At 40.4% G+C, this 23710-nt stretch overlaps 1 long non-coding RNA gene across 1 annotated transcript; it reads right to left on the bottom strand.

Moving 5' to 3' along the window:
- Positions 1-3790: 3790 nt before the first annotated feature.
- On the bottom strand, positions 3791-4963 carry LOC115258841 (uncharacterized). Its single transcript, XR_009996806.1, has 3 exons — positions 4582-4963; positions 4392-4457; positions 3791-4331 (listed from the first exon to the last, which is right to left on the bottom strand). It is a non-coding gene; the product is annotated as an uncharacterized LOC115258841 (long non-coding RNA).
- Between the last annotated feature and the right edge of the window lie 18747 nt (positions 4964-23710).

Raw genomic sequence — 23710 nt, 5'->3', positions numbered from 1 at the left:
ATGTTCAATTAAATTAGTTCTTCCTAGTTTATTCTCACTAGTACACTGGAAACATTTAAGTGCCTCTCTAAGTTGTAATTTTTCGGATTCGGTTAACTCATGTTCTGTTTCTATCGTGTCAAGTTCTAGTTCTGGGTCCTTTTCTAGTTCTAACGTTGGTAGATCTAAGGAATCATCATCTTCTGGTATAGCCTTATGGGTGAGAATGGTTTCATTTTCTGTCAATTCTAACGAGCAAATTTTAAGGCAAATTTCTGGTTCATTATCAGGTGGACTTAATTGAAGGTGGTATTCTGGAGTGATATGACTAACCATAGGTTGGCCATCAATATCCAATAAATCCACCTCTGATACCTGATTTTTGCATTTGATCATTGGCTTTATCCCGAAGGCGTGCCAAAAATCCATTCCTAGAATTAATGTCTTTGAGAGTTGGGGAACAATTATAGTTGGAATAACTTTAGTTGTCCCTGCAAACGTGTAGGGAACATTCGCGTATCCAATACACTCATGTTCCGTATTATCGGCTGTGCTAATAACAACCGCAGCTTTGAATATTTTCAGTCCATGTTTTTCAACAATCTTAGTAGAATTCAGTACGCTTATGCTTGCGCCCGAGTCTAGCAAAGCTATAATATCAGTGTTAAAAATAGAGACACGTATTTTGGGACATATGTTAGGGTTCACCCTAATATGAAGGGTCTTCTGATATTTTTCGAAATTTTCAGAGTTTTTGGGTCCTGGAACCACTTTGATCGGTTGCGAGATGGACGGGTTCCCAACGGTACACCCCGCGTCTAGTTTAACGATTGTGAATTACTAGAATTTTGATTTGAAAAGTTCAACTGCGGATGATTGCGTTCGCATGTTCTAGTCGTTCGACCAAGGTTCCCACACGCGTAGCAAAAAATCAATTTAGTTTCTTTACAGGTTCGCCAATGATGTCCTGTTTTTTGACAATTCCAGCATTTTACCGCGGAAGTGTCGGTCGATGGCAGTATTTGAGTGTTCGATGGAGCATTTGACTTTTGAGCATCTTTCACAAATTTCGGTTTACGTTGAAGTGCATTTATTACATGTTCTTCAACTGACGAATTGTCACCCTCGGAATAACTCTGAGCCTCAATGTTGTGAATATCATTTCGCATATTACTACTCGATCTATAAAGGCTTAGATCTGTCGCATCTATTCGATGGTTAAGATCCAATAAATGCTCTAAATTACGCACGCGCGTTGTCGCTAACTTCGACCTGTAATGGGGTCGCATGTTCTCCCACACAATTTCAAAGACTGTGCGTGAAGAATGGGGGTGTTTAAGGCATTGATTTAACTTCTCAACTTCTGTAACAAAGGCCACAAATGTTTCTCCTCGTTTTTGTCGCAATTCCCTTAACTGGGCTCGAATTCCTCGGTCTCGGTTAGGATTCCCGAACCTGAACCGAATTTCATTCTCGAATTTCTCCCACGAGGTACAGTGATGCTCTCTGGTGAACCACCAGTCGCTAGCTTCTCCTTTCAGTTTATAGTGTATTTTGTCAAGCAGCTCTTTTTTCTCTACTCGCTCATGCTTCGCTAATTTCTTTACCCTATTTAAAAAATCTTCTACCTGCATTGACCTAGAATCTCCAGTAAATATAATATCCCCATTTTCGACTCTTGATCGCGATGACCGATACAAGTCATCGCGGTAACTTCTGGCACGTCTAGGAGGCGTTACTGATCTTCGTGCAGAATCGCGGTGTCTTCCCCATCTTCCTAGTTCCTCCTCTTCCTCTGTACTACTAGAACTTGTTGAGGTCAAAAAAGACCTCCCTCTCGATCTACGACTTGTCTTTGCATTTTTCTTCTTCCAGCTATCTTCTGTCTTTTCACTTTCGTCGGAGTCTGAATCCTCTGTTGCAGAATAGGTGGACCTAGTTCTTCTATAGTCTTTCTTGTGTTTACTCCTTGTATTATGATTTCTTTCATCGTTTTTATGTGTTGGTGTGTTGTTGGTCTTTTCTCCATGTTTCTCTTTTTTCCTTAAAGGTGTGGGATCTACCCGCTTCTTCCCTATTTCGATCTCCTTTGTTCCATCACTGTGGTGTAATGACTTGTCTGAATAGAAACCTCTACCTTTTTCCTCTTTTCCTTTCAACTCTTTTGGCCACGTACCGGTTCTACTTCTATTGATTTTGCCTTCAACAATACTGCGATTTAAATTTGCAGTTTGAACTAATGCTTGCGGGTTGGGGTTCCTCCAGGAGTCTTTCAATGCTTTAGCTCCTTCACCTAAATCCTGATCTGTTTCGTCATTTGAGTGTTCTGGATCATAAGTTACTCGTTGCCTGTGGGCCCGCATAATTTCTTCTATTTCCTTACAGTACTCCATTTTCAACTCTTTTTCTTCTTCATTCGCTGCGCTTGCAGAGGACAGTCTAATTAAATAATGTCTGAGTCTGGAAACGATGACATAATCAAAAGTTTCCCTCAAAGATTTCTTTAATGCTTTTATTGTTTTTTCAAGATTTTTCGCTTCGTCAATTATTGAAAGGCCCGTATCGTAAAGTTTTGGGTCTACTCGCTCCGTCTTATATGCGTATCTCAATGCTCTTGTCTTTTCCTCTAGTTTTGCATCTATTGCAACTTGAACATTTCTAAGAGTAAGTTCAAAATTCAATTCATCTTCGGTCAAATGGTCCGCATTAGGCAAAATATAAAACCTCACCATTTTGACTACGATCAAAAATACTAACTTTCTACTACCAACAATCCAAAATGAATAACAATTACAAATTTCAAAGGATTGTAGTTGTAAAATTCAATAAAATTCAATAAAAACAAAAAAAATACGAAATAAAAATAGTAATAATTATGTAAATCTATATTCAATTCTAAAATACAAAACAACAAAAGGAATATAAAAAAAATAATAGAAAAAGAAAAAAAAATAAACAAAGATAGATTTGATAAGGTTAATTCAGATTTAAAGAAAGAATGAAAAAAAAAACGGTTTCAGAATAAATTCAGTATCCTTACTTTTAAACAATTCTAATTTAGATTAATCTAATTCTAATTCAAATCAATTCCAAATTCTAATACTAGACAATAAAAAAAATAATTAAATCAGGGAAAACAATATCAATGCTATTCCGAAAAAAGAAATAATCGGCAATAAACAAAAAAAAACTAAAAGCAAATAAAAAAAAAAATATCAATTCAAGGAAAAAAGTGTAATTCACTTTAAATAATTTATAGAGTGTTGACCTTGTCAAGCATTCAATTCAAGATTTAAGTAAAAATAAGAGAAAAAAAAAAGAAAAAAAATAAGAAAACTAATTTCAAAATAATTTAAAACTAAAGAAATTCAAAGTATTTTAATTTATTAACAATTGGACCTTTTAATTTTGCGTTGGGCGCCAATGTAACCGTCCGTCGTATCTGCCAATGAGAAATGCCGCAAACGCAGTGGCTTATGCGCCACTCTCTAGATGAGAGACCACTGGTCGTGTATTAAGTTGCCCGACTAAGCTTTTAACAGCATGAGTGCAATCTACTAGGGAGGAATGCTCGAACGGTACCTAGGTATATAACGCAGAAACTAGGTTGCCAAAACTCAAAGTGAATTAACCTGAAGCGAACGCACCGAAGCAGTAAAGTGAACGTATAACGCAAACGTGCTCAACAGACACGTGACTCAAGACTTTCCTGGGTGGACAAAGTTACCTCAGGGCTCGGTAGAAAATGAACGGAGAAACGCAAAGTAATTTAGATTGAATTCATTTGTATTGTCTTCATTTTTTCAAAAGATTCATTTATGTGTAACGTGAAAGTGTATGTGTTGTAGTGTGTGTGACATGGCCATGCTTAACAACATACCTGATCAGGGATTTTATGCTGATGCTGGCAGCTGCTCGAACCGTCAGGGGTGGGTCGACGCTGCGTGACGTCCAGCGGCCGGGGTACCGGCTACAGCGGGTGTCCGAACCTTTTGTTCCAGGGATCACCAGAGCTCCTCGGCAGAAGCGTCGCCGGGAGGGGCACACGTGCGTAAGGGGCCGAAACAACGTTGCGGGAATGGGCTGTGGCTGATGGTCCGATACTCTACCGTCTCCTCTCGTCCGGAAGGCCAACGTGCCTCCAACTGGTTCTCGCCTGTGGGACTACTCAACCACCGTGACGTAATGAAACCTTCCCTCGAAGACTCTCGGCAGGTCGGATGGCCTCTATTCCCGTTTAGCTACCGTAATGGCGGGCCCGCACGGTCCGGAATGGCACTTCGTGGAACGTAGCTGGCCAACGAAGGCCGTAGAGCTTTCAAGCCCGTACAAAAAGCGTCAATCGGACGCTGCTGTCCGATTTGAATCTTTGATTAATTTCTTACAATTAAAGGAATTCAATAAACAATTACCTTTTGTACTATACAAGAATGCACGAGAGCAGAACCTCTGTTCCTCGTGATAGAATACAACTCAAACTATTGTTCGTTGAAAAAGAATAGAATAAAACATTTAAATAAATTACGGTTCACTTTACTGCACTAAATATTCTTCTAATAACTTTTCAATAATTTTAATAATTCACTTTGAACTTTTACACACCTTGGATTATAAAAAAGAAATAATAGATATCACTGAACTGGCTTCTACTCTTCAGCCAAGACTAATTTGGAATGAAACAGTAGTCGCAAAAGGAATATGTCATGCCCTAAAATGCTTAGTCATTTTGCAATACATTCAATATTAACGCATACTTTTATATAAACATTAGACGAAATTATTTCATTTACAGGTCATCTATGTCTAAGTTCTACTACTAACAAGCTTTTATCCTGATAAAGCTTCAAAATTTATGGCTAGAAATTTCAAATTTGCGGCTGATATATCAATGGTTCTTAAAATTATCAAAAGATGCTATAAATTTATAGCACATCTAAAAAATAGCAACAATTAATTTTGAAACGTTTTTTGATAACAGTAACTGTAACTTTACTATAAAATATAAGGTAAAAAAAAGGAAATTTTAACAGAAAGACGAACAACGTTACAACCACTTTTAGAGGAATCTCCAAAAGTTTCAAAGAATAATCCCATGAAATGTGTCGCAAGACAGTCTTGAAATGTCTTCTAGAATTCTCGTTTTTCAAATTCATAAATGACCAGAAGAAGACATTTCAGAATCACATAAAAACGTCAAGAAAAAGTCCTGGACGTATTTCCGGGAAACTCATACGAGAATCCCTGACCCTATATTTGTTCAAAAAAAATCAAACAGTCTACTTCCCCAAGGAAATCAGGTTGCTGATGTACCTCTGGCAGTGACCAATATGACCAAATTGTTCTGTTATGCAAAATCATGAAGATTGATGTCGCACGAGGTTCTCAGAATCTCTAATAATGGTCTATAAGTCCAAAAGTCTTGAAATGTTCTCAAGAGATTTTGTTTTACAAAATCATGAAGTGATATGTCGCACGAACGTTATCAGAAAAAAACACTGGTCAGGGGAAACCACGTTCCGGAAAGAGTACCTCTGTTAGTTGCCAATATGTCCAGAAAGTCTTGAAATATCTCCCAGAGTTCTTATTTTGCAAAATCATGAAGAATGATATGTCAGAAGCCAGTATTCAGGGAAAAAAACACGAACTAGCCACTTTACCGGGGGTACCAGGTTCCCGCAGTACATTCAATTGTGGCCAATATTTCTAGAAAGTCTAGAAATGCATTCTAGAGTTCATGTTTTGCAAAATCATGAAGAATGATGTGTCGCAAGACAGGGTCTAGAAAAAAAAATCATGAACTGGCCACTTTCCCGGGGGCACCAGGTTCCCGGAATATCTCCGATAGTGGCCAATATGTCCAAAAGTCTCGAAAAGCATTCTAAAGTTCTTGTTCCGCAAAATAATGAAGAATGATATGTAGTAATACAGGGTTCAGAAAAAATCACGAACTGGCCACTTCCCTGCGGACATCAGGTTCCCGGTGTATCTCCGATAGGGGCCAATATGTCCAGAAAGTCTCGAAATGCATTCTCGAGTTCTTGTTTTGCAAAATCATGAAGAATGATATGTCGCAAGACAGGGTTCAGAAAAAAAAAATCACGAACTGGCCACTTCCCTGGGGCACCAGGTTCCCGGAGTCCCTCTTATAGTGGCCATTATCTCCAGAAAGTCTCAAAATATCTTCAAGAGTTCCTGTTTTTGCAAAATCATGAAGAATGATATGTCGTAAGATAGGGTTCAGAAAAAATCACGAACTGGCCACTTCCCCGGGGGCACCAAGTTCCCGGAGTATCTCCGATAGTGGCCAATATGTCCAGAAAGTCTCGTAATACCTTCTAGAGTTCCTGTTTTGCAAAATCATGAAGATTGGTATGCTGCATGTGAAGTTTTAGCTAACGTTACAATGAGGCCACCATGAGCGATAAGGAGGTTACCCCACGACTCCCCGGAATAATTCCGGAACCATGACCGCTTCCGTAAAGTTGACTCCGGTTCTTAAAACTAGAAGGAATCTGTGATCGATTGGTGCAAAAAATTTTAAAATCCGTTGAAAAATGACTGAGAACCAGCCATTTGAATTTTGAAATGTTCGTCGAAATGAGGGTTGGGGACGTACGTGTTAAGAGTTGGGGCAAAGATAAAAAATATATTTTCCAGCATTCAAAAGAAAAAAATATTGTTATAAAACATATCAAAAAATTAGAGAGGTGTTATTTTTGTAATTCAAGTAAAAAATACTTGAAAACGGCCTATTTTTTTCTAGAAAATCATCCATATCTTTTGAACGGAATGACGTAGCAACATTCTCAGCGCACGAATGTGCGTTTTTGGAAGCTCTATAAGTGGTTCCTTGACGACTTTGATGAGAAAATTAAAATGAAAAAGTTAGAGCGATAAAACGATTTGTTCTAGCGTCACCCTATGTCAAATCGTTCAAAGGCATAAATATAACGATCTAATAGTCTCTATCAATTTGATCAACATATAGGACGATAAAAAAATGACGTCACATGTTTACGTAAAAAAAACTGTTGTTTACCATAAAAGCCTGCCTTGTCTTATTGTATGCCATGTAACCGCTATTTGAATTTGGGATGGATGGGAGGATTTATCTTTTTTTTTTGCTTTGTCACTGTTTTCTGGGCTGTTTCACTGGTCCGGGACTAATACGTCTTCGCGCGAGAATCGACAGTAAAGTAAGATAAACGCGAAAGTATGGCTCAACATTTTGTAGAGAATATCTTTAAAAAAAATCAATAGGCAGTAGGAAGCTTTACGAGAGAGCAAGCTTTTTTAGAAATCTTTGCTAGTTAATTTCTGTATGAAGGGATTGAATAACAAAACCTAAAAATCAATTAATGATATCACCATAATTCCTGAACACAATCAAGACAAAAACTTGTTGAGCTTACGTGTTTTTTTACTTTGCATGTGTTTTTGGGCAGTTCTTATGTGACATATATAAAAATATACCTAAAAATTCAAATTTCTCCAAAAAGTAAATCGTGAATAACTCCAAAACGGATAGAAAAAACGCCATTCTGTTTTCCTCATAAAATTTCCTATCTTTTTAAGGAAATTGTATTAAATTAGCCCAAGGGTGAGATACTTTTAATGATAATGCAAAAAGTATATAAAAGTAACATAAATGATTGTAAGTTCATACAAAACAATCTTACAGTCTCCAACAGTTCGATGATTTTGGCTTTCTAAGAGAGGAAGTACTTGTACTTTAACATGCGTAAAAGGAAATTTGCATATGATTGCCTATAGCTAAGTTACATATGCTTGAAATACTTACCGGTCAGGCTAAGGCCGGGGTGGCCTCTGCTGTACATAGTAGCCGCCTCCATTCCACTCGGTCCATGGCTGTTTGTCTCCAGTTCCGCACTCTGCGTAGGGTCCGCAGATCGTCCTCCACTTGGTCGACCCACCTAGCTCGCTGCGCTCCACATCTTCTTGTACCGGTCGGATGACTCTCGAGAACCATTTTAGTCGGGTTGCTATCCGACATCCTGATGACGTGACCCGCCCACCGTAGCCTCCCGATTTTCGCGGTATGGACGATGGTTGGTTCTCTTAGCAGCTGATGCAGCTCGTGGTTCATTCGCCTTCTCCAAGTCCCGTCTTCCATCTGCACTTCGTCGTAGATGGTACGCAACACCTTCCGTTCGAAAACTCCAAGGGCGCGTTGGTCCTCTGCACGTAGGGTCCAGGTTTCGTGCCCATAGAGGACGACCGGTCTAATCAGCGTTTTGTAGATGGTTAACTTCGTGTTACGGCGAACTTTGTTCGATCGTAGAGTTCTGCGGAGTCCAAAGTAAGCACGATTTCCTGCCACAATGCGCCTCTGAATTTCTCTGCTGGTGTCGTTGTCGGCGGTCACCAGTGAGCCCAAGTACACGAATTCTTCAACCGCCTCGATTTCATCACCGTCGATATGAATTCGGGGTGGCGGGCGCGGTGATTCCTCCCTGGAGCCCTTTGCCATCATGTACTTTGTCTTCGACACATTAATGACTAATCCGATTCGCCTGGCTTCACTCTTTAGTCGGATGTAAGTTTCCGCCATCGTCTCAAATTTTCGAGCAATAATATCAATATCATCGGCGAAACCAAGCAGCTGAACGGACCTCGTGAAAATCGTCCCACTCGTGTTTATCCCCGCTCTTCTTATTACACCCTCCAAAGCAATGTTGAACAGCAAGCACGAAAGACCATCACCTTGCCGTAACCCTCTGCGAGATTCGAAGGGACTCGAGAGTGTCCCTGATACTCGAACTACGCACATCACTCGATCCATCGTCGCCTTGATCAACCGTATCACTTTATCCGGGAATCCGTAGTCGTGCATAACCTGCCATAGCTGTTCTCGATCGATTGTATCATACGCCAAGAGGCTGCAAAACGGTGAGACGATAAGGAGAGCGTCCAATATAGCTCTGGTCCTCACAAGTTCCTACCTCATGCTTCCACGGGTCAAGCGATGACAAAGACCACCAGCTAAGAGTTGTGTGCTTAGCTGGTAGTGCAGCCTGGGCACTGTTGTCCTTCTGACTTCAGCTAGATTGAGGAGGTACGTTCCGAGTGTCTGTTCACCAAGGAGGTGCGGCTCAAACAGCGTCTGTTCTGGCATCCAGCGGCTGAGTAAGAAACGCTGCACCACGCCCAGCTAGATCCAAGGTGGTAGCCCCATCAGCGTGGTCGTCCCAGTGTTGGTTGGGACGTTAAACAGAACTGGCACGATGGCCCTCAGGCGAGACAGGAGTGTTGGCGTAGGCCCAATAAGCCACCCGTAAAAATCCCCATTGCGAATAACATAGGATAAAATACGACTCGATAAAAACAGTTACAACTATTTTATTTTTGAAATTAGCGGGATGTCATATTCGGCAAATTTGTGTATTTTATCATTATCTATAACTTTGTAGAACATGAGAAAAATGTAGAATCATTTATTAGAAAGTTATTGCGATAAAACCCTTTTCAAGGGGCTGATTATAGAAAACGTAACGTATATTGAAAAGTAACGGAGTTACAAACATGGCGTCTTCCATAAAATTGCTTCAAACAACATTTTCTAAAACTTTTGTGAAGACGCCAACCTTGTATATTGAAAAATTCAAAAAATAAATTTTCTATCTCACTTTTAAGGGGATTGATCAATTTCTACAATAGTTCAAAAGAACCTCCTTGTAGTAGTGAAAAACATTCTCGAAGACACCATGAGGCTAAACGCTATAGTTAAAAAGTTATTAATTAAGCGCGCTAAAATGACGAAATCAGCCACTGTGCAATGGAGGGCGTTGTAGTAATAAAACCACAAAGAAAGTCTCATGGTGTGCCAATAATGGAAGCAAGTTATCCACAAAATGTGATAGCAACAAATTAGCACATGTTCCCCAGTTTGTTGAGCAGGGACGCCTGAATACGCAAAGTATGCGAAGGAACACTCAAATGTGCAAAGCATATCAAATGAAGACTCCTTATCTGGCACATGCCAATCAGTCAACTCATGACAAATTCTGCTCAAGCAGAGTTGGGTCAGGTGCAATTCTATGTAAAGTTATCCATGACCTACTCACGTATTCCATCAAACTGAAGCCTCTCGAATCAATATTTGATCTAATTCAGATGATGTAATCATTGTAGCAACATTGACAAATAACAGCGAAAAGATGCTGAAAACAATAACTTGCTTAAAGGCATCCATAAGAAAAGGTTAAACACGCTTTTTACGCTGAAAATTTATCTGAGGTTTTCCAGCCGTAGCAACTACCCAAACTAGACAGGATTACACTTCCGTGTGTAGCATAGCTGTCCCATGTTCCAAAACAGCAAACTGAAAAAACGCGTCTTAAGTTTCAGCCTTTTTTCCTTCTCTACGGGCAAGTGTAATAAAACACAAAGTGAATTCAGCAGCATAACTTTAGAATTGATATTTATCATTGAAATATGAACAAAAAGTTTCATAAACATTCAATTTAGATTGATTTTTTAAAGAAAAACTCTGGTGGGACTGCATTGCCAATAAATCTAGCAATTTTCGGGATTTTCTCGGTATAAGCTGTCCCATGTCATTTGAGGTGTTCAGCCAGGCCCGGATTAACGATTGTGGAGGCCCCTCGGAAAGATGACCAAAAATGTTTTTTTTTTTCTTTATTTTCGATCAATACTTGAGCAATCTAAAAAATAAAGCTAATGTTAGCAACCACTCACTCACGTGGCGCCAACATCGACTCCGATCACTATCTGGTGATGGTCAAACTGCGCCCAAAACTCACCGTCATTAACAATGTACGGTACCGGCGACCGGCACGGTACAACCAAGAGTGACTGAAGCAATCGGATGTCGCCTCAGCATACCATAAAATGTAGCGGAACTGGTTCCCGGATTGTGGGCACTCGCGACGGAACGTGACCTTTGGGAGTGGTTTACCACCGAAACGAAACGCGACCCGACGAACTAGGACACGTGACACCGTACTGAGGGCACTCGGATATTTATTGCGGACGATGGAGATTGCGATGTGCACGGTATGGTGGGCTGTATTGAACGCAAAATCTCGAGGCCGCGTTGCCAGACGAGGGCGAGCTCGATGAGGCTCCTCTAGAGGACTGCTGGAGTACAGTGAAAGCAACCAACAACGACGCAGCCGAGAGCACCATCGGGTACGTTGTTCGACGAAGAGTGCAAAACGGCTTTGGAGGAGAAGAACGCAGCGAGGGTGGTAATGCTGCAGCAAGGTACTCGACAGAACGTGGAACGTTATAAACAGACGCGGAAACAGCAGACCCGCATCTTTCGAGAGAAAAAGCGTCGCCTGGAAGAAGCGGAGTGTGAAGAAATGAAACTGCTGTGCCGTTCCCAAAAAACACGGCCCAAGCAACCAAAAGTTCGGATAAAATAGCATGTTTGGGCTTAATCAGCTATTCGAAGGAAGATGAATAGCATTCTATTCAGCTCACTTTTTAAGTAATTAACCGAACTTGAGTTCACAAAAAGTACACTTGTGTAGCTGAAAGGAACGCTATTCAGCTTAAAAATAAGCTTCGAAATAATGAAAAAAAATCGCTTAGTCCTTAAAAGTAATTTTATTATTATGACACATTAGTACATACATATGTAATCCAAATTGACTAATACCTTGAAATAATTTTTAATGTTTTTTACTTAATGAGAATTGAACTCGGGTTCTCCTCGTTGAAAGCCGGCGCCTAACCACTACTCCATGTATGTGTTGTTAGGCACTGCGGGATTTTACTCAATGTGCTGATATCATTTAGTAGAGCTCAATCAGGTTCGCGTGTGAACTTTCTCTAAACCTCAAGCCGAAGGTTCGAAAGAAGTTTACGTGGAACTTCTTGTGAACTTACATAGTTTGACATTTTCAGTTTGTTGTGGTTCGTAATTGAAACAAGTGCAACGCAATTAATTAGTGCCAGTGCCAATCATTCAGAAAAGTTTATAAGTTTTCAGTGACAACGATCGCGTCGATTACCGGCACGCTGGTGCGACAAGTGAGACGGGGTTGAAACATCCAGCAAAGCTGGAAGATTTTCATCCGCAGCCGAAAAAACTCCGGCGGAATCCTGGGCAGAACAGTTTACCGCTGCGGGGGCAGCCTTTGAGCCACACAATACTGGTGCTTTGGGTTGATTACAAGTAAGTATGTTGAAATATTATAGTGAAACAAAGTGTACTTGTGAAATTAACACAAGCTGTGGCTGCTGCGCTCGATTTCCGAGTGATTTAATTGAATGAGAACTTCTCCCCGGCCCCGCTGTCGCCGAAGTTCAAATGAAGTTCACTTTTGGTACGGTTAATATTTATCCGAACTTTGAGTAGTAAGTTCAAAACAAGTGCGAAACAAGTTCGGAACGGAACTTTTCATGTTGTTGTAATATGTCCAAATGAACTATATTTGAGTTTTAAAGGCACGAAAAAGTTTAACATGAGTTCGGTTAATATTTGATTGAACTCGGTTTTAAAGTTCAACATAAGTTCTTTCTGAACCTTTTTTCGACTTTTATGTCGCTTTGAAGAGATGTCAAAAGCTTGTACATGTACTTCCAAGTTCATAACTAATACATAAGGAACTTTTTGGAGATTGAAGTTCAACGAAACTTGAATTGAACCAAACTTAAACTTCTGAGTTCGTTCTTCAAGTGGTATCCGAACTTTTGGTTGCTTGGGGGAAGTTCTATCAGAAGCTCAACGCATCTCGCAACGGCTTCGTGCCGCGAGCCGAAATATGCAGGGATAAAGACGGAGGCCTCTTGACGGACGGACGTGAGGTGATCGAAAGGTGGGAGCAGCACTTAGATCAGCACCTGAACGGCGTGGAGAACGTAGGCTCTACGGCAACGGAAGAAACGACGACGCCAGTGCAGCGTAGGACGGAAATGAACCAACTCACACGCTGAGGGAAGTTAAGGATGCCATTCACCAGCTCAAAACCAACAAAGCAGCTGGTAAGGATTGTATCGCAGCCGAGCTCATCAAGATGGGCCCAGAAAAGTTGGCCACCTGTCTGCATCGGCTGATAGTCAGGATCTGGGAAACCGAACAGCTACCGGAGGAGTGGAAGGAAGGGGTAATCTACCTCATTCACAAGAAAGGCGACCATTTGGAATGTGAGAAGTTCAGGGTGATCACTATTTTGAATGCTGCCTACTAAGTGATATCCCAGATCATCTTCCGTCGTCTGTCACCTAAAACGAATGAGTTCGTGGGAAGTTATCAAGCCGGCTTCATCGACCGACGGCCGGTCGACAACGGACCAGATCTTCACCGTACGGCAAATCCTCCACAAATGCCGTGAATACCAGGTCCCAACGCATCACCTGTTCATCGACTTCAAAGCGGCATACGACAGTATCGACCGCGCAGAGCTATGGAGAATCATGGACGAAAACGGCTTTCCTGTGAAGCTGACTAGACTGATTAAAGCAACAATGTACGGAACTATCCAGTTTATTCGAATCTCGCCGGGGACTGCGACAAGGTGATGGACTCTCATGCCTACTCTTCAACATCGCTCTGGAACGAGCCGGGCTCAACAGCCTGTATCGGAAATCCTTTTTATGTTATTTATTATTTGTGTTATTTGCTCGTATATTAATTGTATCTTTATAAAAGAATACAAAATCATATTAACTTCAATCATGATTTTCACTGACGTAGCCGGAGTCTAGACAAAACAGTCAATGAAATCATAGCATACAACGTCGTGAAGTGTAGCAAGGTCAACCGCTACGCAGCGTAGTTGCGTACTGCGTACACTGTAACGAGAATTACTGTTCGTGTAAAAGAACAACAGGGCAGTCAGGCCATGGTGAGTTCCGTATCACCCGTGCCCATCCCTGCGGATGACAAGAGATCTGATGGATTGGTCTCACAAAGAGAAACGGAGGTTGACGTTTTGGACGGGAGATGCGATAGCAAAAAGTGCAACGTAATTGTACAGACGAAAAGCAAGTGAAGACTAAATCTCGACATTATCCGTATTTATGATCGATTTGTGAAGTGGATGAATAGAAGGCATTTGAACTTAATTGTCAGTAAATTGTCTATCCTATATTTCTTAATTATAATTAATGGAAAATTGATTAATTTGTAGATCCTAAACCTAAATAGTACGGAGTCGATAATCACATGCATTTGTCGTTCATTGAGTCAAAATTTCATGCTAATTGAATTGGATCCTATTATACTACTGTTAACTTATCAACTAAATATGTTAATCCTAGATAAAATTCGTGCGAATTCAAGCAAAACCGAATTAAGAAGTGTTTCGGAGTAAAATAGGAAGGACACGAAATGTAAGTCCAAAATTGTGTACATTTGAGCATTACCTAACCTTCAACAAATATACTTACAGCTTGAAGCTGCATTCGCTGCTGAAAAGACGTGGCCACTTAATACCTATCCGAAACAGTTCGTGTTCTCGTTATCTTGCTAGAGAACACCGAAGTAGTTGGCTTTTGAATACTTGGCTTTATAACGGCTTTATAAGCGGGATTTCAAGACGTTTGTCCTTAAGATGGGCAGACAATTCAATTGCGAAAGCAATTTCTTTAACTGAAATCACACGAACATGATTAACGGAAACCGTCGGGCTTCTATTTCCGGGAGCCATACCGTCGATCCAATCTGAGGAATTACAGAAATATTCTCGTTCACTTTGTCCCAGATCGTGGCAGAAGAAGGATCGTGGTGTAGTGTTTTTTCCGTGGTGTGATTTTGTAAGAAATTTTAAACGTGAAGAGTGCTTTAGTCTGAATTAGCCATTTACTGTACCCCCGTGTAGCCCTTGTAAAAGTTAGCTAGTTTTGTGCGGTTGTGAATTGTGCGAGTTGAACTGGAGTTCAAAGGTAAATGACTTGTGTTCGTTGTGTACCCATATGTGCTAATTGTGTCTTCAAAGCCAAGCGCGCGCTACGGCTTCTATTTCCAAAAATAGCGTACACCGCACAAAGAAGAAAGCGAAAACAGCGTCCCGCTGCACCACCATACGTCACGCATCCACCTGCGATTTGGTGCCGAAGTTTGCCTGGCGGTTTAGGGCCAGAAAGGAGTAGCGACCGTCACCAACGCACTCCAGGCACGTTTTTATCGGCCATCCAACGTCTTCGTGAAGTCACGGGCTCGAAAAGGACCTCCTAGAACCTCGTGCGTGACTGTGAAGTCGCAAGTAGCGGTACAAGCAACAGCCCGCTCGCTCGGTCGTCGATTCGTCTACGTCATCGACAACGTCATCGTAGAAAGCTACGAAGCGTAAGCTTCGCATACCGTGAGTACGTTACTGAAATCTTGCATGCAAGTGTAATTAGCACGGACACTCAAAAGCGCTAGATAGATCTGAACCGCATACGTTAGGGCCAGAAGCAAAAAGGGGGAAAGAAGAAGAAAGGCCGGCCATCCGGACGAGCAAGAATGCGTAGGTTATCAAATTGTTAGTAAATAAATTCGAAAGTTTGACGTTTTTGTTTTCGTAAGACAATGTGTTAGTCAGTGATGTTTAAGAAAGTTTGAAGTACCTTTCACGTTTCGTTTGTTCTGGTTAGCGTCCTTTTGTTGTGTATTCCGTCTTTCAAAACGGAATGGAATTAAAGTGGATGGGGAATCTCTGCCCGTGATGATAACCTGGATAAGGTCGAGTTCTTGGAGTACGGTTGTCTTCCGGGATTCGTTGGTTATGTTCGTGTGAGGAAAGTTATTGAGGTGTAAGATTCTTTCGGGCAAATTTGATGGGTCTGCTTACTTCTTCCTGCGCACTGTTGAGTATTTGGAAGCTGACCTCTTCGGTCAGTATCTAGCCGGGCGTAGAACACGACTAGTGGTCCTCCTAGGAGGTGGCGCATAAGCCACTTGTTTGAAAACTAGCCGGAAGTAGAAAGCAAACTCAAGCCGCCTCTTGGCTGCTACAAGCCGGGGAACGATTTTCACAAAATCCGGTCATTTTTTGTGCTTTGCGGACGCCATGGACATTATTGCCAGAACATTTGGAACGGTGGCAGAGCTGTACACCCGCGAAGCAGCAAAGGTCGGACTGGTGGTGAATGTCTCAAAAACAAAGTACATGCTGGTAGGCGGAACCGATCGCGACGGGTCCGTCTGGGTAGTAATGTTACGATAGACGGGGATACTTTCGAGGTGGTGGAGGAATTCGTCTACCTCGGATCCTTACTGACGGCTGACAACAACGTGAGCCGTGAAATTCGGAGGCGCATCATCAGCGGAAGTCGGGCCTACTACGGGCTCCAGAAGAAACTGCGGTCGAAAAAGATTCACCCACGCACCAAATGCACCATGTACAAAACGCTAATAAGACCGGTGGTCCTTTACGGACACGAGACATGGGCCATGCTCGAGGAGAACCTGCAAGCACTCGGAGTTTTCGAGCGACGCGTGCTGAGGACGACCTTCGGCGGTGTGCAGGAGAACGGTGTGTGGCGGAGAAGGATGAACCACGAGCTCGCTGTACTTTACGGCGAACCCAGCATCCAGAAGGTGACCAAAGCCGGAAGGATACAGTGGACAAGGCATGTTGAAAGAATGCCGGACAACAACCCTGCAAATTGGATGGTTAGCATCTGGTTGGTACAAGAAAGCGTGGAGCGCAGAGAGCATGATAGGTGGACCAGGTGGAGCGTGATCTGGTGAGCGTTGGGCGTGACCGACGTTGGAGAGCTGCAGCTGAAAATCGAGTATTATGGTGGCAAATTGTTGCTTCAGTGTTATCATGAATTTGATGTTGAACCTAATAAATGGAATGAACTAAAATTGTGTGATTAAAGTATTCAATTGTACAAGCAAACCATATCATATTATAACTTTTTAATCAAATTGGTGGAGCCTCGTAGCCGTGCGGTTAGGGTCACCAAGCTTCTAATCGCACCATGCTATGGGGTGAGGGTTCGATTCCCGCTTCGGGCGATGAAACTTTTCGTGAGGAATAGTTTCTTCTCCGTATCCACTGGTGCATGCTCCGTGTGTCCCTTGTCTAGTGTTTAAGTTTCATTCAGTCTGTGCAGCCTCTGGCTGAGGACGGTGTCCGCGTCTTTTTTTTTTTTTTTTTAATTCAATCTACACCTTACATTGACTGGAGTTCAAATCGCCACTTCCTCCTACCAACCTCAACCCAACACACCCACTGACTAATAGTGGTGCGAACAGCTAGGGCTCTCCTTTCAATTGATTGCCAATTTGCACGCGTTCCCCAGAGCGTTTTGAATTGGTAATGAACGTGTGCTGAAAGCCATTGCCTGTCGATCGAGTTCAAAAATGACCAGCTCTCCGGGGAGCCAGCGAGTATGTCGTAGGTAGCAGCAGTCCCAGCCTGTGCCTACACCAGAACTATGCATGTGGTGCACAGTAAAGCCATATCGGCTAAGCTTGGAAATCTAGCATCGCACTCGCTCTAAACTGATTAAATACCGGTGAGAAAATATACCGGGAATGGTTTTTCAAAACGGCCTGTGAGGATTGAAAAGTGTCTAGTTAATATCTGTGGAAGTGCTCATGGAACAACAAGTAATGAAACAGACTTTTTTTTTAAGTCGCTGTAGACAAAAATATTTTTTTTTAGATTTTTTCAATTTTTTTTATTTTGAAAATATTTAAAATTTTGTAATTTTTGAAAATCCTTTAAAAAAATAAATAGTTTTCTTTGACCTGAACAATTTTCTTAATTTTAAACCTGACGAAGTCCTAGCCTTAGTAACTGTCATTGTTCCGTTTAGCACAAGAAGCGTAATACTTTGGAGGGTGCCCTGGTACTCTACAGAAAACACTAGCAGTTTGGTTTCTAAGGACTGTTCATTAAAGAAAGTGGACACCTGTTTTTGAATAGAAAATATATATTTTCGAACAAATTTATAAGTTTATTTTTTATAAATGACAATCAACATACATGTGGCCTAATTCACGTGAGTTTGAACATTTACTTTGCTTTTCGGAAGAACGCTCGGACTTTCCTCTTGATATCTCCCATAAGATTCTGCACAACTTTCTCCGTAACTTTTCCTTGTGCCACAGACCAAATTTTTTTGAAGCAATCAACAGAGATTGCTTCTCTTACATCTTTCTTGAGATGCCGCTTAATTATTGTCCGGTATCTTTCCACATGACGCTGTTCAGAGAAGTTTTGTGGATTTTGTCATTTTTCGACAAAATCGACTTTATCCGTCTTGAGCATCTCTAGTGTAGAAGAAGCGTAATAAGCGGATGTCAGATCCGCCTAAAACAAAAGAGGATCCGTATGTTTTCGGTAGATGGGTAGAAATCCTTTTCTAATGCATTCCTTTCTGTTATTAAAATTAAAAAATTTCGGTCCCGGAAGTGTATTAGTAAGCCAATTCTTGAAACGGCAACTTTTTGGAACACCATTTGTGCAGAATTAATCTGCTAGTCGCAAAGCTAATACGACGTATCGCTCGAAATTTCTTACTTTTTCTGTTTTCTTTGAGTGTATTGCCGAAGTGAACAATGTTTTTACACACTGAGCAAACATTCACATTTTTTTTGTTTAGTTTTAACTCTAAACTATTGGTAAACAGATGTCCACTTTCTTTAATGAACAGTCCTTATTCCATTCTTTGGCACGGTAGGTATACAGACGCATCACACCATAAATTAAGGGTCACAAGATTCAAAATTCACTATTTTGTAGATTTGTCTTTTTGCATTTAGTTCTACATTCTTACTGAAACTCAGTTAATCAGCCACAGTTACTGTTTTAAGAGAATTTTCGGCCTGCTGCAAAAAATTATAAAAAATGCCCAGCATACATATTATTTCACAGAATGTTTTCATAAATCAGTCTAGCATTGCTTTTGGTTTGTCGTTTCGTTCCTATTGTGTGTTATGAATATGGTAAATTTGGGAAACCATTTTCAGCACCACCACTCACGTTGTGTTGGCCGTTTTGTTGCATGGAACGACACGAAATGCATAGTTATTGGGGAATTTTATTGTCCAAGTTTACTACTAGCTATAGCATGCTGGCTGGCTAGTTGGCTGGTTGATGCTGTTTGCTGGGCAAATGTTGCAGAGTGCGTGTGTAACTCGGTTTCGACGAGCGAGTCGGTATTTCATGCGGCGTTGGGCTTGATTGTTTCGCTGATTTTAATCACCTTTCTCTCTAAAACGGTGATGTGCTCATACGCCAGAAGCGTGTTGCCTACGTCGGAATGGATAAAGCCATACGCATAGGGTAGTATGGAGAGGAGCAGTCCTAAAACAATTTTCAAACTTGATTTCCAGTTTTGTTCGAGTTCTAAATTTGGGTTAGCTGCATTTATCGTCGAAGTGTGCAAGAATTTATCGATCTAAAATGTTCTGATAATTACCGAAAACACCATCAAGCTACGCAATCCCTGTCCATTAATAGCCTGAGGTCGAGCAATTTAGGCACCCGGCACCCGAATTGCTCAATTTCGGTAAGCTCAACAGCTCATGTACCAGCAAAGCAACGCCAAAGCGTGTGTGAGTTGTTGTATCTCTGGACCACCACAGCGCATATATCACACCTCGGATGCTGGCCAGCGGCAATCAGAAGTCCGGAACATCAGCAGCATTGGCATTAGTGTGGGCGACTGTTGTTTCGCAACATGAGACTTTCCGTCCGTTCCGTACGCTCGGATTCCGGACCGGACCAGGACAGTTGCAGTGGCCGTAACGGTAATCCCTTCGAAAATAGAAGCAAAAGCTTTATTTGTTTTAATAACCATTGCCTAAAGTGCCGAATTTAACGCTAGGCTCCTGGCCGGTGCGATGGTGGATGAGCAAACATCGAATGCCGAGACGGTTGTTTGTTCTGCGAATGGGGATTCCACTGGATTTGTACCGGTGCAGGTAAGGTAAGTATAGGCAGCGTATCACAAAGCAATGTGATTTCGCTGGCATCGAGAAGCTTGGTGTCGGAAATTGAGTTCAAGCTGCAAATCTCTGAGGAAATTAATGCACTGCACTGCGTTGAATTTGCTCTACTACTGTAGGACTGGTTCTGTGGGTTAGTGTGATTCTTGTTGGATACTTTTTTATCATTTTTTCATCAGTTAGATACCGGTCATGAATTCAACGAATCTCTATTTTAGGCTACACCATCCACAAAAGGAAGCAAACAGTAATGCATCTGATCCTAAATCCCCGCGAAGCAATTGTGGCGCACTATTCTATGCGTTGAGAGTTCAATTCCTGCTCTGGGCTATGAAGCTATCTGCAAGAAGTTGTTCCACAACCTGAAGAACACAGCCATTCTTTGTATGTGTACTTGATACAACTCGTGACTCATGAGTACCACACAACACTTTCTAGTATCCCACCGAGAACTATCTGCAGCATTCGCACTAGAAAAATGTCCTAATTTTTTTCTTCAAAAAATTATACAGTCCCTTACCGATTTTGGCAACACCCGTTTTGGTTACAATTTTTTACCGATTTTGGCAGCATGAATTATTGACAAAACAAATTACAGTTAAATACATCTTAAATACTCGTCTTTAATACATATTTTTAGCCTAGACTTGCGTAAAAAAGGCAAAATTCATTAACTTTTCCAAAATCACAATTTTAACAAATCATGATGTAATTTATGAACGTCATCTAATGGGAGCATTTAATAACTTGAGGGGGTTAGAAGCAAAGAGGTGTACGTGACAAAAACCCACTTTCGAGTAAATGAGGTTCATAGTTTGGACCAATTTTTCACCCCATACAAATTGTACGAAGTTTCAAAATCAACCCAATTTTCTCAGATTTATTGTAATTATTCTAATCATCGTAGAAACAATCTTAAAAAAGTTTCCTGAAAGCTTGAAATCTGAAGAATTTTGTGATATGCTCAGCTCAAAATCAACAAAATGGCCACTTACACCCCTTTGATTCTGGGCCCCTCACTTGTCAATAGTTCATATCTATTAGACCTGTTCACTTTGAAACTTTTTTTCTCCGATTCTCCGTGACACATCAAATTATCAATCCACATGCAAAACCAAGTCTTCAGTCCAAAATTGAGCCAAATTGATGAAGATTTAAAGGTGTATCAAATCGGTTTTGTGTTTTTTAGGCGTTTTCACAGAAATTTACTCAGGAATTCACAAAATTGCTCCGAAAAGATGCCATAGATACCGTTAGGATATAGTTAGAACATCACTCTACAACTTTGCCGAAGACACTACGGTGTTTAAATTACGTATTTCGAAGTTATTCAAAAATTTTAGTTCAAAAATCACGAAAATACACGATATTTTTACGATTTTACATATAAAAGTCATGTAATTTTACATTATTTTACGTGACTAAATTAATTAGCGATTACTCCTTTGTGTAACGAACATTTCGTCCATACATCGTTTTTGTGTAGGAATTCGTTTTCAATGATCAATTAATTATCAAAAGTATGTCACGTTGATACTAAAAATCGCACAGAGTTACCAGCACGAATTAAAACAAAGTTACCCATGATTAAGGCGTCATGCCATCGTATTCTAATATCTTTTGATTTAAGTATCAGAAATGGTGCAGATGGTAAGGCTCGAGCTTGCGGATCAGAAGGTCCCAGGTTCAAGCTCAAATACATGATAAACTTTTTTTTTCTTTCTTTGTTGCAGTTAGGATGATGAATCTGCCATGACTTACACGCAATCTCCCAAATAATAATGATCGGAACCTGCCAATTAAGCCCATTCCAGGACTAGCTAGATATTTAGTTTATACTTGTTGACAATAAATCATGTCGACGAGATCAGCTGGGCGAAATATTGAGCATCTGTTTGATAATGATCAATTAAGCTAAAACAATTCAATACGATGATGGATCTGCTTCTGAATGCAACATTAGACAACTGTGAGTGGAGCTTACTTGTTATCTATCTACTCTCAAATCAGCACATCTACACGATGAAGGGAAATTTCATTCTTACTATGCACTCTACGGTTTCGAAACAATGCTTATAGCTGGATCGAGTCGCAAAAAAAAATCCTATTCCAGGACTCGAACTTTGAATCTTCGAATCGACAATCTCATGCTCAACCATCTGCACCAAATTTAAACTGATGCAGATAAGACAAAGAAGTGTAATGACGTTTAAATCATGGGTAACTTTGTTATATTTTATGCTGGCAACTCTGTACAATTTTTAGTATCAACGTGACAAACTTTTGAAAATTAGTCAATGAAAACGAATTTCTACACTAAAATGATGTATGGACGAAATGTTCGTAACATATAGGAGCAATAGCTCATTAAATTAGTCACGTAAAACAATGTTAAATTACATGACTTTTACATGAAAAATCGTAAAAATATTGTATTTGTTGGGAATGATTTGAGTTTGGTGAAACTGGCAACACGGTTCAGTGCCGAAGCAGAAAGTCAACTGTTGTGGTAAGAGGTGGACGTAGTGCGAGTAAAGATAGCAAAATGTAAGAGAGTTTTTAGTATTAAATAATTAGTTTATAGTATAATAAATTATGTATTTCCAGCATTGAAGCTGCTCCAACCAAAGCTGCTTTCAATTTTTGTCTATTCGTGCCGAAGAAAGTCCACCCCGCAACAGTATTTTTTCGTGATTTTTTAACGAAAATTGTTGAAAACTTTGAAATACGCAATTTAAACACCGTAGTGTCTTCGGCAAAGTTGTAGAGTATTGTTTTAACTATATTTTAATGGTATTTTCGGTACCTTTTTGGTGCAATTTTCTGGATATTGGGTACATTTTCGTGAAAATGCTCGAAAAAACACAAAATCGATTTGATACACCTCTAAACGTATATCAATTTGGCTCATTTTTGGACTGAAGCCTTGGTTTTGCATGTGGATTGATAATTTGATGTGAAACGGGTCAAAAAAAAGTGAACAGGTCTAATATCTATATCTATATAGAAATACAAACGGAATAGTGTTTGCATGTCACGTATAGACTCGGGAACGGGTCAACAGAACGAAAATGGTTTGTAGGATTGATTTCGAAGATGTTTCGAGATATTTGAAGGACTATATGAAAAAAGTTTGCTTTTACTTGTTTTAAAATCCTATTCGAGAAAAACATAATTAGAAGCATTTGACAATTCTAGGCTCCTTTGTAAATTTTGAGGCTGGAATCGAAGGGGAAGGTTTTTGAGAATTTGAACAATATTATTATGAATATAAATCTCAGTATTTTTTTTTTTTTTTTTTTTTCAAGAAGACCTGCACATATTCTGAAATATCATCGAAGACATCATTTTAATCCAAAATGTTTTTGTTCTTCATAATTCCTCCAGGAGTTATAAGGATTCATGCAAATGTTTCTTCAGAGATTCCTCCTGTAATTTCTTCATGGATTTCTCATGAAGTTCATTCAATGGAATCTCTAGGAGATTCTACAGAAGTAACCATCAGATATTCGTACAGGAGGATCCAAGGATACCTCCAGGAGAATTAGGGGTTGCTCTAGAAGTTTCTTCATTCAGGGATTAGTAAATAAATTTCCTTCCAAGATTCATCCATGGGTTCCTTTATGGATTACTCCAGGAGTTTAATTTTATGATTTTATTAACGTGTATTTTAATTTATAAGATAGTTGCACACGTCTTCGGAAATTTCTTTTGAAAATCCTTCGGAAACTCTATCTGGAAATTCTTCGGAGATTTCTCCTGGACATTGCTAAGGAATTCCCTATGGAATTCCTTCAAGGATATCTCGTGGAATACCCTCGGGACTTCTGCTTGATTTTTGAGATT

This window comes from Aedes albopictus, chromosome 2, assembly GCF_035046485.1.
Source record: "Aedes albopictus strain Foshan chromosome 2, AalbF5, whole genome shotgun sequence".
Lineage (NCBI taxonomy): Eukaryota > Metazoa > Arthropoda > Insecta > Diptera > Culicidae > Aedes > Aedes albopictus.
The sequence above is the reverse complement of the archived record's forward strand: the minus strand, read 5'-3'. Positions and strand labels throughout refer to the sequence as shown.